The sequence below is a fragment of the Cupressus sempervirens genome, chromosome 3, assembly GCF_028749045.1.
Source record: "Cupressus sempervirens isolate cs-2001-9-10 chromosome 3, ASM2874904v1, whole genome shotgun sequence".
NCBI classification, from domain to species: Eukaryota; Viridiplantae; Streptophyta; class Pinopsida; order Cupressales; family Cupressaceae; genus Cupressus; species Cupressus sempervirens.
In genome coordinates this window covers 400,990,254-401,010,079 of record NC_143120.1, presented here as the reverse complement: position 1 = coordinate 401,010,079, position 19,826 = coordinate 400,990,254, and positions in this window count along the sequence as shown.

Genomic DNA, 19,826 nt, shown 5'->3' with positions numbered 1-19,826 from the left:
GGAAATAAGAGTGTGTGTGAGAGATCTAAAGAGTAGGGGATGGGAGAGGAGAGAGGGTGAGAGAGGTAGAGAGAGTAGGTGGTGGAAAAATAAGAGAGAGAGAGAGAGTAAAGGATGGGAGAGGGGAGAGAGAGTGTGTGTAAGGGATGGGAGAGGGGAGAGAGAGTAGGAAGAGAGAGAGGGTAGGGGATGAGAGAGAGAGAGTAGGGAGGATAGAGAGTAGGGAAGATGGAGAGTGATGTGTTTCCACATAGTGTGTATGTGCTTTATAGGGCATACATGCTATAGTGCCTACGCACTATGTGAAATCACCTAAAAACAAACAAAAAACAACTTTGGGGCCCATTCATCCACTCTCTACTTTTGGTTTGTTATGCACTCTGTTATTCTGACAGAAATCACGGGTTTCAACATAGCAAACACTATTTTAACACTTTTGGAAGCTAGCAAACACCAAATTCAATCATCGGATATGTGATTTGAAGACTTTTTGAATATTCCTTGTATAGAAAAGGTTAGTGCAATCTATTTTGAATATTGTTTGTTGATATATAGATACAAATTTGATTGTAATTTGACATGTTGTTTAATATATAGTGAATTCATTGAAATTTGTATGTTTGAATGAAATGTTATTTCAAAATAGTTAGAGATTTGACAAGTCGTTTGATATATATTGTGTATTCATTCAAATAATTATAATTTTTATGTGTATTTGAATAATTTGTAATTTTAACATTTTAAGTAATTTAGATGTTTGAATAATTTGACATGTAGAAATCATCATCATGCCAAGGAAGAAACCAAAAACTCAGACAAATGAAGAGAGAGAGAGAGAGAGATAGAGATTTGGCAATTAAAAGAGATAAAATGAAATTACTATGTGAGCAAAGAAAATTGCAAAGCAATAATGAAGAATTGACTTTTGAAGAGGATCAAGAACTATCGGTATAAAGAAACAAAGAGGAAGAATTGGAAAGATAAAGAGAACAAATGAGACTATTACATTCAAGAAGAAAATTGAATTGTGAAGTTACACCATCTTCCAATGTTGGAGTCATATCGTCCGCTACACCATTTTCCAATGTTGGAGTCATATTTTCTACTACACCATCTTCAAATGTTGGAGTCATATCATCCGCTACACCATCTTCCAATGTTGGAGTCATATTTTCTACTACACCGTCTTCCAATGTTGGAGTCATATCGTTTGCTACACCATCTTCTAATGTTGGAGTCATATTGTCCAGTACACCATCTTCCAATGTTGAAGTCATATTGTTCGCTCATGTTGAAGAGACACTGATTTGTAGATCTGATAATATACACACTCCATCATGTCATGTTGAAGGCACAACATCAACACATCAAGTAGGTGATATTCCATCTTTTGCATCTTATTGTCAAGGCACATCATCTTCAGTTCAAGGTACACAACACACTTGACCTTATGTTGATGTTCAAAATATTGAGGGAATGGAAGAGATTATAACAACTTCTAGAATTCATTATAGAAGACCAAAATATTTGATTGATATTGATACTAAAATTTTGAAATCAATGCCTGACAAGATTAGCAAGCGTACTTGTCAAAGAAAAGTTAATCGTATGTGGAGATTTTTTTTTAAGAATTAAATATTATAGGTTAATGTCAATTATTTGTTGAAATGATGAAGAATTTGAAATTTAGGCCTATCATGAAGATTCTTGGGCTAAGAACGATGGACGATTCAAATGAAAAAAATATTGTAAAGAATCTAATGAGTGCTTATGACAAAGTGGGCTATAAATCATACACCAAAGACAGTAATATCACAAGATGAGTACTTACATTGACAATAGTAAGTAGCCAAATGACGAAAGCTCGACTCATGAGAAAGACAAGCAAAACATTAAAAATTGGTAGAGGTACTCTAAGGAGAGCCATGCTAAGGTGTGAGAGATTGGAAGATCCAACAAAAAATGAATTATAGACATTTAGTGGTAGACTACTGCGAAAGGATAAAAAAATTAGTGAAGCCTTGAAATCATTGATTGAAGATTTTTGGAAAAATAACACACGTGTTTTCCCTAATCAAAGAGATGTTGTAAGAAGGAGGATTGGTAACCAAAATCATGTCCCACATGTGAAACATTTTTTGGACTCAACTTAGACACAATTTTTTGCAAAATTTATTGGTATGTATCCTCAAATTCAAATAAGTCAAAGATTTTTTTAGATGGGTAAACCTTCTTATGTAAAGATAAATCATACATGCCCAACTTTTTGTTGTAGGATACATATTTAATTTTTTAACCATTTTGATGTTTTTAGGCATATATGCATAGTTTTTCATTCTTAGTTTATTTTGCAGAATTGTGACATGAATGAGCCACCAAGATCTTCAAGGGAATTCATATCCAACATTTTATGTGAAACAGGGGATGACCAACAATTTTACAAGACATCATGTGCTTGGATGGTACATGCTTATTTTGTGGTTCTTTGAAACTTTTATCAACTTGTCAACATATGGATAGTACACATGCAATTGGAAATGAAATAGTAGATTACAAAAAATTTAAGATAGTGACATATGCTCTAAAAGATGAGAAACATGGTAAAAGATATGATTTAGTCATTGAAAAGATTAAGATTTTTTGTGAAAAGATTATTTACGAGTATGCAAGGCATACCCATAGAGCTCGATGGCTAGATTTGCAATTCAAGTTGTGCAAGGATACGTTTCCATTGGATACCATTGTTTCGGTTGTAGATATCATAGAGAACTACACACTACAACCACAAAATGAGGTGCAAGCAAACTATTATACTTCTCAACAGGTTTTCATATTTGTTCACATAACATTCATGCATTCACCTACAAGTACAAAGGATGATGAAAGATTTTGATGGAGTACCATTTTTACATCAACGATGATCAATCACATTCTATGGAGTTCGTACATGGTTTTTTTCAACTATTTTATAGAGATTTTGCTAACAGGGGCATAACATATCATTAGAACATTATTTGGTCAAACAATTGCACATCTCAATTCAAGAATGCATAGATGTTCTATTGGTTGAGCATGATGCATAGGTTGTGTAGAATTCAATGTATGTGGAATTTCACAGAGGCTAGTCATGGTAAGGGAGAGCACGATGGTGCAAGCATATACATTAAAAGAACCTTGGCTCATGAAGAACTGAAGTACAAAGATGAAGCAATATTGATAGATGTAAAATCTATCATCCAATGGTGTAACGCTAAAATGGATCCAGGTAAGGAAGGTGAGTCTATGGTTCATAGATTTTTTTGGTTGATAGATAATACTAACATTGCACCATATCAAGATTGTTGCACACTAACAGGATCTAGTGAGTTACACTCTTTTAGAACCTCTTATGTAGGTTCATGGAGTATCCACACACAAAAAATGGTATGCTATTGTCCATCATGTGCAGAGGAAAATTAGGATGATTGTGAGTCAACTGAATGGGTGGACAAATGGGATATATGGGCTTTGGACCCAATTGACACCTATCATCCCCCACAAGCACTGGAAATGGTAGAGATGGATTTGTCTATTGACTTTGACCGCTTGTTAGATCTAGTGAAACCTAGTAATATATATATTTATATATCTTTGTAATTTCAATATGTAACTTTATAACTTTTACCAAAGTATTTTCTAAATTAATGACCACATTCTGTACATTTGTCACTGTAGGCCATGTTTTTGCTGTTATTACACCTGAAGACAATGAAGAAGGGATAGATTATTATTTGTGTCGTTGTGTTGAAGCCAAAAAAAAATTGGTTCACTCAGTTATAGATGGTGAAGGTTTAGAGTACCATGTCGGTGTGATGGTTGTAATAGACACATGGCTTAGACGATATTCTATGAAGAACCCTAACTTGTGGTTATTTGAGGATTGGCAAATAGAGAGGAAGATTCTTCATTATTCAAACCTTGTTGTTGTATCAAATTTCCACTTGATAAAATATGGTGGAAAACCACATAATAAGATTATTTGGAAAGTTTGCGAGTCAAACCATGAGGCAATACTTGAGACATTAAAATGTCGAGCAGATCCAGTTGGCTCATTAGAATGAATAGGGAGAGAGGGAGAGAGAGAAAGAGTGATCAATTGGATCCAAATACAATGTTACAACCTCTACCCCAAGACTATCCACATGACTAAGATGGACCATATTGTTATGATGTGTAAGTGATGCGATTTAGTTTTGATTTGTTTAGAATCTAGATACATTATTTGAATTTATATTAGATTCTTTAATAGGACCCATTTTTAGATTAGTCGTTTGAATAAGTGAAAGTTTAGAATTTTTTGTTTAGATCAAAATGTAATGAAAGAACATGAATATTGTTAGAATGTGAATGATTGTGATGTAAAGTATTGATTGTGTGCATGTAACTAGAAACTTCAAACTAGCGAAAGCAAGGATACAATGGGAGAAGTTTTCAATACTCATCAAGAAAGGGTTATCATATAACTCAAAAAGCAAGGATTTCTACAAATGGATAATTCTTAATGACAAGAAAAATTCAATTTTTGTCATTCTCTAATTTTAGTGGATTAATCTTATCTTAGATTTTTTACTGTGCTAATTCTTCATTTGCACGTCACCAAAGAAGAGGGCTAATAAAGTTGATGCACAAGTGATAAAGGGTGAGATACCAAAATCATCTACGAAATGGTATTATCAATTCACATCCTCAATATTCATTAGTGTTCTTTGTTAAAGTACCATTGTATGTTAATCATCTTATGCCTAGAATTGCAGAGGATCACAACCATCAAAAAGTAAGAAGGAAAATAGGTCTCGATCTGATGATAATGGGGCAGTGATAGATATAGTTCTCTCTAAGGATAATGTTGATCAATCGATGTATAGGTTGAGAGAACCAAAAAGACTATTTAGATCTACTAAAAAGAAATCAAAATTTTGACATTTTAGGATATAAAATGTATATTGATGGATTTGACAAGAATTAAAAGTATACAGACAATCAATTTAGTCTTCCATAAAATGGTTCTTATATTAACAACTTTTACTATATTTATTAATTTTTTTCCAACATTTAATGTGATTTAAGTGATGCGGTTATATATTGGGTAGGTTCAGCGTATGCTTTGAATGATTTATCCATGATCATCATGAGATGACCATCTCAAAAGTGTTTATTGAGCTCATTTTCCTTCCTGGCTACAAGACTAATTTACTCTTAATTTTCTTCCAAACCATGGTTGCTTGTAATAGATACCCAAGAATACTTGCAATCATTGCATTCCAATTTTTTGGACTTTGACTCATTATTATCATAAAGTTGGAATGTTGGAAAGGGTTAATACTTGATTATGTATATTCATCCCATGCGTGTTCCATGAGGTTAATACTATTGTAACATTTTAACATTTAATTTTGTGAATTTTTTCCTCATTTTGTACATGATCAATTTGTTCAAGCGACATACGATGAGGTTGTCTGTACAACCTAATGATTGAGTTGAAGTGATTTATTAAGTAAAGGGTTATTTAATGTAGCTATTTAAATCATGCATATTTGATGACCATTTCCCTCTATTTTGTAGTCCTTTTTCACAACACTATTTCTAACATGGTGTTGTTCAAGTTCATGAATGATCACAATATCCATGACTATAGAGCAAGTGTGTGTGATTGATACAAAGCCCTCCTATATTCCCCTAGGAACCACAACTCAACTCTGGGATTATCTTGTATTCTTGGAATTTACCCAAGGAGTTAGACTCTAATAGGGTTAAAGAGGAGGTCTTTGAATTGGTAACATCTTCCTACAACCATGTATAAGAGGTTATAACCCAAATCTTTAGTTTGTCTTCTAAACACTCACATTGTTCACCATGCACCTAGTGTACCCTGGTGCCTCCAACATACCAAAACTCATCCTTGGTTTCATACCATGACCCCAACACATTCAATCATCTCAAAACATCCCATCTAACATGTTCCAACTCCTTACACACTCTTAGCAACTCATCTCGTACACTTTCTCAATTTTGCCTCTTCTAGACTTGTTCCAACTAGCCCTTGCCAGTCACTAATTTGTTGTTTACTCCAAACTTTGACAGATAAATTACTAAACTATTGGGTGATTAAAATACCATTTTACTCACTCTAAATATACTCCAAAACCAACTACACTTGTTTTGTAAAATATCACTCAAAATTGGCTATTTCAGTCTGCCAACTAGGCCTAGTTTAAGGCCATTTATAAAGCAACTCACAATCCCTTGACTTTTGGAACTCGCATGACCCAAAAAAATATTAAGAGATTACTCAAATGCAAGGATTCTTCTATTTTTTTGGTCTCATGATCAACTTTACAATGGTTTTTACAAAACCCTCCTTTCTAGCCCCTTTACCTTAGGGCTTTCTAGAAATCTTACTTTGCAATGTCTCTAGAACCCCAAAATGGTTGAAAAACCTTCACTTTGGTTATATTAGATGAATTTCAACATAAAATTAAGCTCTTTTTTGGAGAAAACACTAAATCCACCTTCGGAGCAATCACATACCCCTTTTTATGCACTCAAATTTTAGGGAAAGCTATACATTCATTGCTCAAACTTCAAAACTCTTACATTATCAATCAATTTCGACCATCCAAACTTGTCTACCACATGTGGGAATGAGGTTTTAAACTCATTTAGACTCTCAAAACCAAATGAAACCTCCCTTTGGATCCCTTACATGACTCGATTAAGCCCATTTTGGCTTATATTGCTGATGTTGGAAAGTTTACAAAATATTACACTTTTAGTGCCTTTTACATCTTTTAGAGGCTTTGATAGCCTTATTACATTATTCAATACCTTTATAGGTCTTTTATATCCACCCCTAACCTAGGATCAATCCAAATCCATTCCTAGTGACCTCTAGGTACCTTGTAGGCTCAATAATGCCATTAAGGCTTACATTAATGCTTTGATTATAATATGATCAATCTATGATCAAAACAAGATCACATGTCCATGATTAAAATCATTACAAGTTTTAATGACCTTAGAAGGCCATTTGTCTTCCAATCCACCTAAGAATTTCTCATCTTGCCTCCTGCTTGTGACCTTGGTGCTCCTGCACCAGTGTTGGCCAACAATTGCAAAATTTGTGTTATCAATTGAGCTACTAGATCTTGTCATTTTTATTTTTTGCCTTGAAAATTTTTTTACACTTAGCATAGCTACTATATTTCAAAAGTTCTTCCTTATCCTTATAAATATTGGATTTGAGTGTAGTTTCAATATTTGGTAGCTTATTACAAGGAGTAGTCATCTCATAGAAAAAAAAAGTCTTCTAGTTTGATGCAGAGGATAGGGTGATGGACCGAAGTAACAACCCAAAATGAGCAAATTTGTAATAATGTACCAAGTGACCCTTCTAGGTCCTAATGGGAAAATCCCACAAACAATCAACTCTAGGATGTATTTATGCTTTAATAGGTTTTTTCTAGCCTATCTAGCATGTTCACATCAACACATTTCAGTTTCCATACCCTGCAAGCCAAAATGCATAATTCACCCAAATGTTGTCAATGCATTTTCACAAGTTTGTGATAGCAGCAAGACAAGATGATGGATAAATTTTGATTTTTTCAAATGACTCCTTGAATAAATGACCTTTCCAAATACCCTTTATCCTTTTCTAAAACATATGTAAGACTTAGATGCAACTCCGTTAGAAAATATCTGAGATTCTACACACTGCCCCTGTTTTCATCAATGAAGAAATAGTGCATTTACAAAGAAACATATAGAAATACTCAATGTATGGAATTAAAAATTTTCATAGGCTCCTAAAATGACTTCAATTAGAGAAATCCACTCTCAATTTCAGTCTATGGGTTCCCTAACCCCAAAAGCCCCAATTCACCTTCTCAAAACCCTTGTTCCTAGGGCATCACCAATCTAACACATGCCAAGCCTTCTTGGACTAATTCAAGATTCAAAAATCTATTTTTTATCACCATAAACATGAATCAACTCACAAACACTACCCTCCTTAAGGAAAATCTCTTCCTAATTGACTCTCCCCTCCAAATAACCCTTGTTTTCACAACTTTATTTGATTTGGTGGCCACCAATCTCAAGTTAGATCTTCATTTCATGGTTAGAAATATTTGTAGAAGTTATATAAATGGAATTCCATGAAGAAACAATGAGCATTTCATGGAACGACCATGATTAGATGCAAAAAACTATCAAAATGCTTAGAAATAAGACTGCTATAGCCAACAATATATAAATTTGATGAACAAAACTTCAAGTTTGAATGCTAAACTGAGTAAAGAATCTCAAAAAATGTCTAATAAGATGTCACCAATCATTCCAACATGTGAAAGCATTCAGAAAGAAAAGAGATCTTCAAATTACTCTTGAAACCAAGCACTTTCCTTCTATTTTTCTGAGACAGTTCATACAATCTGTGTTTACAGTCAATACAAAACAAATATTTATAGACTTGGGAGATAGAAACTAACCCCCTTAACCAACTCCAACCGGTTTCACTTCCTATTTCTTCATAAAATTTAAACTATGGATTTTCCCTCCAAAATGCCCATGTAGCCATTGAATTCAAGATTTAAAATTTTTAACTATTAAACTATGTTTTTAAAGACTTTTTTGAATCTTTTAACTTATCAAATGACATGCTAAGGTTATGATAACCTATAGGACCCTATAAAAGGACTCTCCTACCCTATGAAATCCCTAGATCCTATTCAATGGCTCAATTACAACTTTTCCAACATTGAAATCCATCAAGATATCATACAACATTATGAATTTTTTATGCTTTCGAATGCCATGATTGGTTGAAGGATTGCCCAATTGACTATAGGAGATTCTCCATGACCTCTATGATGAATTGCACCTCCAATGTGCCTCTGATAAGCATATGATGTTCCTACATCACAACCTAAGCTTCTCTTGAAACTTGTTTTATAGTTCTTAATTTCAAAATAGATACGACTTTTTCATTATAACATGTAGGCACAAATCTCATAATTTTACTCATGTTCATCATCAACGCTTAATGGTGTAGGGGCACCAAGGTCATTCTATGAAGATACATTTATTGAAGACACCAAGGACTAAGGATCCAATAGACTTCTAATACAGGGAGACTCTACCCTGCAAGTGGACTCCACTACACAAGCCCAACCCTCAAACTTAGGGTACTCAAACAACTTGGATCAACACTTAGGAACTCCCTACCACCAATAGGCCTACAAAGGAAAATACTTCCTAATTGGTTTCAAAACTTGGCTTTTCAGATGGAAATGGTTATTATAGATTCAAACCAACAAGAAAAATCTCAAACTTGAGGTTTCTCAACTCTCAACAATCAAATTTCAAATCTGTTAACAACACTTCCTACTAGGACAATTTCTAGTTTTAACGGTCAAAATCCAAAAGAATAAAAAGGACCCCCTACTATTTTTACATTTTTAAACACTCTTCAACATCCCCTAAGAGACTCTAAAAGATTAACCAACAACTCAGCTCCAACATCAAGTTATGCCCACTTTGTGTCATAGTCCTAAATGGCCAGTTTAGGTTGGGTTACAAGGAAAACATAAAAAAATGGGTTCATAGACTTGGTTCAACCCCTTGGATCTATACTATATATACAACTTGTCCTTATAAACCCTTCACTTGGGTTAGATTAATCAGTTTAGGAGCTTGATCCTTGTTTTCCCTTCAAATCTAGACTAGACATAAGATTATGTTCAGTCTAGGGCTTGCTGGTAAAAATAGATGCCATGCTCCTACCACCATGAATCTCTTCTATCTCAAAGAACCCTCTCCTAAATTTTATTCCATAAAGTGACATTGAAATCCCACGGTGGGTTTGCAAGTTAGGATTCCATCTTACTGAAACTCTCAAATTTGGAGTAAATCTGACCTACCTACACTAAAACTGATATAACTTTTTTTTTGTATACAAGATAAAGACCTCAAACCAATTGAAATGGAATCCTGACTCAACCCTCTATCCAACCATATAAGACTTGCACCACCACCAATCTGTACAGGCTGTACATAATTGAAAAAATAGTAAAAAAGGCATAAAATCTGAGTTTTATATTGACCAATGCTATCCACCATCCATATAATGACCTTTTCCAAGTGTGGGGATCTTAAGTACATGCCTTCAAGTAGTTATAACTTCCATTTGGATGGTTGGAACACAATACAACCTCATGTTCAGTTTGACAATTATTATTTGCAAAAATTGCTCTTTAGCAACTTTTCTGCAAATTTTCACACTTTTTAAGGTTGTCTTATTGGTTTTGAGTCTATAATAATCATTTGGAATGATTAGGACTCATTTAGGTTGGTGGTTAGTTGAAATTCCAATAAGTGCAAAAATTGCAAAGTTGCAAATTAGCAACTTTTGCAACAATTTAGCAACTTTTAGGAAATAACCATAAAACTATCTATATTCCTATACTCCTTTGAGGTTTTACTATTACCAAAAATTTTCTAAGTCATAGAATTGAAAATCAATTGAAAAATGTAAAAATTGCACTTTTTGCGCAAAGTTGCATTGTTGAAAGTTGTGAAAGTTGCTCAAATTTACAACTTAGTGGAAAAAAGGTTGTGGGATCAAACTATCTACTCTATCCTCAACCTCGTCCTGTCCCCTTCAGTGCTTGAACGTTCTTAGGCACACTGAACTGGAATGTCCCTAAGGGTCACTAAATGCCATAGGGCTGCAATCTTTGACAAGGCATATCTCAGAGCTTGTACAAGGTATGGATGCAATTCTAGTTCCTACAGGACCATGCTATGGAGACCTACAATAAACTCTCTCACTTTTTGGATATCACACTCCATTTTAATTTTACATTGCCATCTCAGGTGATGTTGAAACTTGTAGTGTTGGCTAGTACAAAGTTGCCAACTACCAAATCTCTCTCACCTTTCATCATGGGATTGAACTGTCTACTCCGTTAGCCCTAGGTGACTAGGTAAACCCTATCACCAATCTTGTCCTATCCCCTTTAGTGCTTTAACATTCTCAGGCATGCCAAACCAGAATGTCCCTAAGGGTCGCTAAATGCCATAGGGCTGCAATATTTGATGGGACATATCTTGGAGCTTGTGCAAGGTATGGATGTGATTCTAGTTCTTACAGGACCACATTGGGGAGACCTACAATAACCTCTCTCACTTTTTGGAGATGAAACTCAATTTTAATTTTACGACGCCATCTTGGGCGATGCTGAAACTTGCAGTATTGGCTAGTACAATGTTGCCAACTGCCAAATCTCTCTCACCTTTCATTGTGGGATTGAACTATCTACTCCATTAGCTCTAGGTGGCCAAGTAAACCCTATCCTCAACCTTGTCCTATCTCCTTCAATGCTCAAACATTCTTAAGAAAGCCGAACCGAAATGTCCCTAAGGGTCACTAAATGCCATAGAGCTGCGATCTTTGACGGGGCATATCTTGGACTCGTCTGAGGTATGAATGCGATTCTTGTTCCTACAGGACTATGTTGTGGATACCTACAATAACCTCTCTCACTTTTTGGAGATCACTCTCCATTTTTATTTTACAATGCCATCTCGGGTGATGCTGAAACTTGCAGTATTGGCTAGTACAAAGTTGTAAACTGCCAAATCTCTCTCATCTTTTATCGTGAGATCAAACTATCTACTCTGTTAGCTTTGGGTAGCTAATAAACCTTATCCCCAAACTCATCCTATCCCCCTTTTGATGTAGACTAAAGTATGATAAGCCCATTAAACAACCCAAAATGAGCAAAATTGTAGAAGGGTTCCAAGAGACTCTTTGAGGTCTTGATGGGCAAAATCTACAAATAGTCAACTCTAGGAGGTTTCAAGGCATCAATAGGTTTATTTTGGCATATCTAACTTGTTCCAATCAATACCTTTTAATTTCAATACCTTCTAAGACAAAATGCTCAATGTACCAAAATGTTGTCAATGCAAGTTTTTCCAATTTTGTGACAGCAGCACGACAAATTGATCAATAACTTTTCTTTTTCCCAAAAGACTCTTTGAAGAAATGGATGTTTTGGATACCCTTTTTCCTCGCACAAAAAATATATAAAACTTAGATACCCTTCATGCTGCTCCTGTTTCCAACAATGTAAGAATGATGCAATTACAAAGTAATTGATAAGAAGACTTAAGATCTGGTATGTTGATATCAAAGGTAAATTTGAGGCCATTCTCCTATCTATAGTTAAGTAAAGGAATATGTTCATTGTATCACTTCATATATACTTACGAAGAATATCATATGTATAAATTGATATAGTGGTATAATCCATTGAGCCAAGAGTTTGATTGAGGACTGAGTTAAAAGAGCTTTTGAGCTAAGATTTTGATTTTGGAATTGTTAGAAGCATTCCAAAGCTCGTGATGCCCTTTATCAAGCTATACCCCACTACACTAATTACAAACACTTTCGAGTTGTTTAGGAGTCTTTAAGACCGTCAAAATTGACTTGTAATTTTTTATGCCAACTTCAAAAATAATAAATATTATTACATTAAATCTAGGCATTATCTTTCAAAAAAAGTTATTAGCATTCTTATTTAGCCCCATCCAAAGTTTCGAGAAAGGTCTAGGAATAATTTGTGCTGAAATGTAAACTTAATTTAAATAGTAACCTTATGCAAATTCAAGGTTGACATTGTCCATGAACAAATCATTGCTCAATCAACCTTGTCCTCTCTAATTTGGAGTTCTCCCTTGTCTACCAAATTAGTCTACAATAAAAACTCAAAAAAGCCTAATCATTCTCAAATTGATTATGTTTGAGAAGGGTACATTGCACTCACCTTCAAGGTGTGAATCTCTTTGTAATGATAACATTGCTCTCACAAAAGCCATAATATTGAAACCCAATGAATGCATGAAAATACCACATTGTAGGTCATGTGTCTAATGGCTTCTTGTTTACTCATTTTTTAATATTCATTAAACATCCAAATTGTCACCAACTCTGTAACTCTCTATCCTCCACTAAAACATCAAATTGCTAGAGGCAGCTCATTGTTTTGTGTTGTTTGCCATGACTAGGGATGATAATAGTATGAGTAGATATAAAATATTTTCTAAAAAATATAAATATATTCCTATATGACAATGGATAATCAATATTGACTAACTTTAAAGATGTTAAGAAAAGGGGAAATTTAGTTAAAAACATTGGAAATTTAGTTAAAAATATTGATAAATTGTTAATGAAGATAAAATATTGAATGGACTTATATCAAAGGTAGTGATGTAAAAATAGAAGATATGAGTCAAAGGGGTAGAAATGAACTATTGGTGAATGCTACTCAGGGAGAGAAGTGTTATAGTTAAGATATGAATCAAGCAGAGACATGAAGTAGAGAAGTGTTGCAAGGAGGAGATGAAGGGTTTATTAGTTCTATGAGTATTTTCATAAGGGGGAATATATAATAGGAAAAAGTGGAAACATTATTGTGTTTCACCATAATTTGAAGATGATAAATATTGGTGAGTAGAGGAGGTCTGAGGCCATGCACCAATTCATGCACCAATTATCTAGTAATTACTTTGAAAACCAAACCTAGTGTGACCTTATTAGGTCTATGTACTTTACATGGGTTAGGTGCTACAGGTATGGAATTGGGAATCTAGGCTTTGAAGTCTTCAATAAATTTCAAAAGAGTGTCTGAATCTACCCATAGAATAGTTAGATTTCAACCTAAGAGGAATTTAAGTCTAGAAAATTAGAGTAGGAGACCTACAAGGAATTATATGCTAGTCAACATTTTGTATTGTATGACAATTGGAGGGTTAAACCAAGAGTTGATTCTCAATTAGTTCAACATAAGAAAGGTGTCCCAATAGAAACTTGGGGTTGGTGAAGAGTTACAATTATTGGCTTGGAATAGGGCTAGTATCCCTAAAAAAAAAGGTGCAAGATCTTGATTGGAGAAGTACTTAGCTTGGAGGAGTTCACAAATGACCCTATCACTTTGGATAGGTCACAAAAATGATATCCTAAAGGATTAAGATATTAGGAAGGCCACAAGTTTAGTTTGGTAGATTAGGAAGAAGAAAGTGCTTAAACCTCACTTCTTTCTCAACATCTCTGCATTAGTGAGGGGGAGATGAAGAGGATAGATGGCTACATAGATATGGAAAATATAGAAATATAAAGATGGGGGGGGGGGGGGGGGGTGGGGCATAAGAGAGAGTGAGATGAAACATTAAATAAATATATTCAAATGAAATAAATTAACATGAAATAACTGTACCTATACGAAGCTCGTATGATGTCTATGCTCTGAGTCTGTAGTAAAGGTTGAGGGTCTTGTGGAGAACTAATGCACATGCATAATTTTTTTTGTCAATCCTTAATATGATTAAGTAATATATATGTATTAATTAAAATGATTAAATTGATACATACCTCTGGACTTGTGGAGGGGACAAAAAATGAGCCTAGAGGATCGTTGCTAGGCCCAGCAACACTCTGACCCTAAATTTTGAACAATATCAATAGATGATAATTAATTAATCATTCACTATACATATGAAATGTCATCAGATTAGTAAATTATAATTATAATTTACCTGTGTGTCAATGCCAAATGTGTCGTTTAGGAACTAATCAGCGATGAGCCCATCATCCTCACCATCTCCAATATGAGTGCCAAATGTGCATAGGGATTCACATGAAGTGCACACATCACCATGACACACAAAAGGCTCCCCCTCAACTAATGGGCTCGTGGAATGGATGAGGGTCTGCGTCAAAGCATTAATGGTCTCTAGAGTAATGGCCTCTACATGTTCCTTCACAACTAAAGGAATAGTCACATGCTCACGCTCTGGCTTGACCACAGGTGCCCTAACTACATTAGGGTCATGACGTGCTCCCAACCTCTCAAATGATGACCCCCCACTTCTACCCTAGGAGTCTAATATATCAAAATAATTGGGGATCTCCCCAAGGAAAAACTCATAATATAATTTCTTCAAAAAATACATGGGGACCTCGTGATTTTTGCAAGGAGGGGCATCAAAAACCATCCACCATCTATTTCAAAAATTATTTCTAATAGCATCATGTATGCACCAATGGATGGGGAATCATTTAGTACCCTCTCTAATACTATTTTTCTCACCAGGTTTTTTAAATAATGCACATATACTACCTTTTGGTATTTTTTTTTTTAACATCTTCATATGACAATTTATTTGCATAAAATCTTTTTTGTTCATCCCTCTTAACCCTCCAAATATCTAACGGACCACTAACTGAGGCTATTTGGGTCTTAATGTATTCAAGGGATGATGCCAATTGAGTCCTCATTGGATTGGTTTGTCCAGATTATTTCAACCGAGCAATGAGACCTTCTAATTTAGTTTTGCCTCTCTCTATTTCATTTATTATATTTTCTTGTGTACCTAGTGGAGGTCTTGCAATTGGTTCAAGTTGTGGAATTTGTTGTTCTTCTTGAGGAGGGTTTTGGTTTTGAGGTTGTTGAGGGTTTTGAGGTTCTTGTGGATTTGCCAGTTGATTATGGACATTTCTTGATAAAAAATAAATTGAAATCCAAATAAATAAACAAATCTAAATGAAAATTGTAAAAACCCTACAAAACAATATAAAAAACATATCAAACAATGCAAAGTTAATTTTAGATCACATACAGTGTTGGCATGGGTGTGCTTGTGATCTCGAATTTTGTCAGCAAGGAGGCATATTGGCAATGGATGGTGCAAAAATGTTGAAACTCCAACCCACATATGCGCTGCTCTACAAAAAAAGGGCAAAAACACTAATGGAAATGATGGGAGCTACAAGAGTGTAGCCCATCATATGTAATTTTTTTATTTTACTAATAGTGTGCATGCAAGCCCGTATGCACTATTGAAAATAGAGAAAAAAAAGTTGGCACCTTTTTGGCACCACAACTCAGTGCATATGCCCCAAGTTATTGTTAGAAATAGAAAAGACCCGAGCAATAATTGCTATTGGTAGAGTTGATCATGAAGAGAATCTATTTAAATTTTTGGGGTGTCTTGATGATAAATATACACTCTCTCATGCTTTTATTGCTCAGATTGATTATATATCACAACTTTGGAATGCTAGACTTGGACATTTAAATTATAGAAAATTACAAGATATGGTTAGAATGGATATGGTTAGAGGATTAAAAAAAATTTCAGCTTGTGAAGGTGTGTGTGAAGGTTGTGTGTTAGAGAAACATCATCGAGATCCTTTTGATTCAGTTAAAGCATGGAGAGCTAATCATCCACTGCAACTCATTCATAGTGATTTATGTGAACTAGGATATCCTTCACTTTCAGGTGCCAGGTACTTTCTCACTTTTATTGATGATTACAGTAGGAGAGTATGGGTTTATTTTCTTGAAAGGAAAAAAGAAGTGTTTGAAGTGTTTCAAAAGTTTAAGGCATTAGTTGAAAATCAAAGTGGAAAAATAATTAAATGTTTAAGGACAGATAATCGGGGTGAATATTGCAATTATGCATTTGAGTCATTTTGATAAAACCATGGTATTAAGATGCAAAGAATAGTTCCTTGTACTCCTCAACAAAAAGGGGTGCTTGAACGAATGAATAGAACTCTTTTAGAAATGGCTCGTTGTATGTTGCATTTTAAAAGTTTGAACATTAAATTTTGGGGTTTGGTTGTTTCTTGTGCTACACATATTATTAATAGAATCCCCACCAAAGCTCTCACAAATATCAGCCTTGAAGAAGCATAGAGTGGTAAGAAACCTCACATTGGATATTTTAAAGTATTTGGGTGTATTGATTGGGCACACATTCTTGATGCAAAAAGGGAAAAGTTAGAACCAAAGAGTCATAAGTTCTTTTTTATGGGTTATAGTGAAGAATCAAAGGCTTATAGGTTATATGATTTGACGAAAAACAAGGTCTTTGTTAGCAGAGATGTGAAGTTTGATGAGCATTAAAAACTTACAGCCACTCCTTCTCGCTCTACAACAACAAATGCTTCTCATTTTTCAAATATTTTAGGAAGAAATGGAGACTACATTGATGAAGATGAGTTGTGCACTTCTACAAATGATGAAAATACTAGTGAAAATGAAATAACTAATGCTTGTAATCAGACATTTTCTGTAGGTAGTGATGATGAAGAAGTTAACTTTTCAGCTAGACAAAAGACAAGGAGTGTTGAATAAATATATAGGCAAGGCTCAAAGATCCAAGGGAGGAATGGTAATGCTCTCATGGCCAAAGTATTACAAGTAAATGACCCAAGATCATATGAGAAAGCTAGAGGCAAGAAAGAATGGGAGCAAGCTATGGGAGAAGAATATGATGCTTTGGTGAAAAATAAAACTTGGGAACTTGTGCCACTTCCCAAAGGTAAGAATGTCATTGGTTGCAATGTTGAGATAATGGGTGTTGCACACATTGCATAATATTGTTATTTTATTATTTTATTTTATTATGTAATGTTGTGCCTAGATGGACGTGCAACATTTAAAGATTCCCATGGAATATTTTTGATGAGTTGTATTGTAACATTGTGATAATATTTGATGTAATTATTTAATATTGGGGAAAATAATTAAATGCCTAATATTAAATGTGGGGTCAGTGGGTTAGGTGGCACATGGTTATATTCTTTATTGCCAAGTTTCCTTACATGCAAATGGGTTTATAAAACAAAATTTAAATCACATGGTGCTATAGAAAAATTTAAAGCTAGATTGGTTGCTAAGGGATTTAATCAAAAAGAGGGTGTTGATTATGAAGAAAATTTTTCTCCTATCATTAAAATGAATACAATTAGAATTATTCTTTCTTTGGTTGCAAGTCTTGGGTGGCATATTCATCAAATGGATGTAAAAATTACTTTCTTAAATGGAGATTTATATGAAGAAATATATATGGATCAACCACCAGGTTTTGTAGATCAACAACATCCTAATCTTGTTTGTAGATTAAAGAAGTCACTTTATGGGCTTAAACAAGCACCACGAGCATGGAATGAGAAGATTGATAGGTATTTTCAGCATCATGGGTTTAAAAAATGCAAATCAGATCCAAATCTTTATGTGAAGAGAGTGCAAAATGAAATTATTCTTGTTACAGTTTATGTGGATGATTTACTCATAGCTGGACCAAATATTGGGTTAATTAATGATTTGAAATCAAATCTTAAAGGGGCATTTCATATGAGTGATCTAGATGAACTAAATTATTTTCTTGGCTTGCAAATTAGTAGACTTCATGATGGGTTATTTATCTCTCAAGAAAAATATGCTTTGGATCTTTTAGAAAAATTTAACATGCTTGAATGAAAGCTAGCCCCTACTCCTTTTCAATCTGGAATTAAGCTTACTAAAGAATGTATTTCCAAGAAGGTGGATGCTACTTTATATAGACAACTTGTTGGTAGACTGGTTTATCTAACACATTCTAGACCAGACATTTGTTTTGCAGTCAATCTAGTATCTAGATTTATGCAGGAACCAAAAGAAACTCATTGGTTGGTTGCCAAAAGGATTTTACAATACATTCATGGAAACATTTACTATGGCATACATTATAGTTACAAGTCCTTAGTTTCTTTGATTGGCTTTACAGATTCAAACTGGGGAGGTGATATATATGATATGAAATCTACTGGTGGTTATATTTTTCAACTTGGTTAAGGTCCAATTACATGGAGCAACAAAAAAAAACTACTACATCATTGTCCTCATGTGAAGCAGAATATAGAGGAGCAAAAGAAGCTGGAAAGGAAGCGGTTTGGATTTGCAACCTTTTATTTGAGCTTGGTTTTGCACAGAGTTCAGTTACTCCTTTGTATTATGATAATCAAAGTGCTATCCAAGTTTCAAATAATCTTGTTTTTCATGCTAAAACAAAACACATTGAGATTGATGTTCACTATATTCGGGATCTTGTTCAAGCAAATTTTGTTAATCTCCAATTTTGTCCAAGTGAAGACCAAGCAACAGACATATTTACTACGAGTATGCTTGAGGCCAAATTTTTGAAACTATGGGGTATGCTAGGCATGATAGAGGTGAACATTAAGGGTGGATAGTCATATAATGTTCCGCTCTCTTTTTTTTATGTTGTAAATGGGTACCTAACAAGGCTCAATGCCAGGACCTATCCTATCTAAATTTTTTATTGTAATTTCTCCCACACATTATCATTAGTGGTAGAAATTAAGGGAGGATGTTAGAAACACTCAAAAGACCACGTGAGTCAAATCCACCTCATAATCTATTATAACCGCACTCCACTACACTACAAAATTGTTGCATATGTTGCTAATAGATATGGATGCTATCCTCCAAAATAGGTCATACAACTTTATCACCTTATCCTCTAGAAACATCTTCTATTAATGCCCTCATATCATAGGCTCTCTATATATAGAACCCATTGCATAGGTTTGTAATCAATCAATTCTGTGAATAAAATATGTTCTCAATTCAGTGTTTATTTTTTATTTTTTTATTGCCTAGTATTTGTGTTTATTTTAGATCTCAGTAAATATTAGATCTCTTATTTTTATCAGATTTGAAAAATTGCAAACCTTCAAGGAGGCATTGCAGTTGCAGAGAAGAAAGTCAAGTAGATGAGGCGACAAATGGGAAAGGTGAGATTGTTATTGTGTTTATGAGGAGGGACTAGGACAAGCACTGAGTTTTAGCCACAACTATCATTCTATCTATTTAGAAAATGGACAACACAACATCTACAGCAGAGAAAATGGACAACACAACACCAACCCT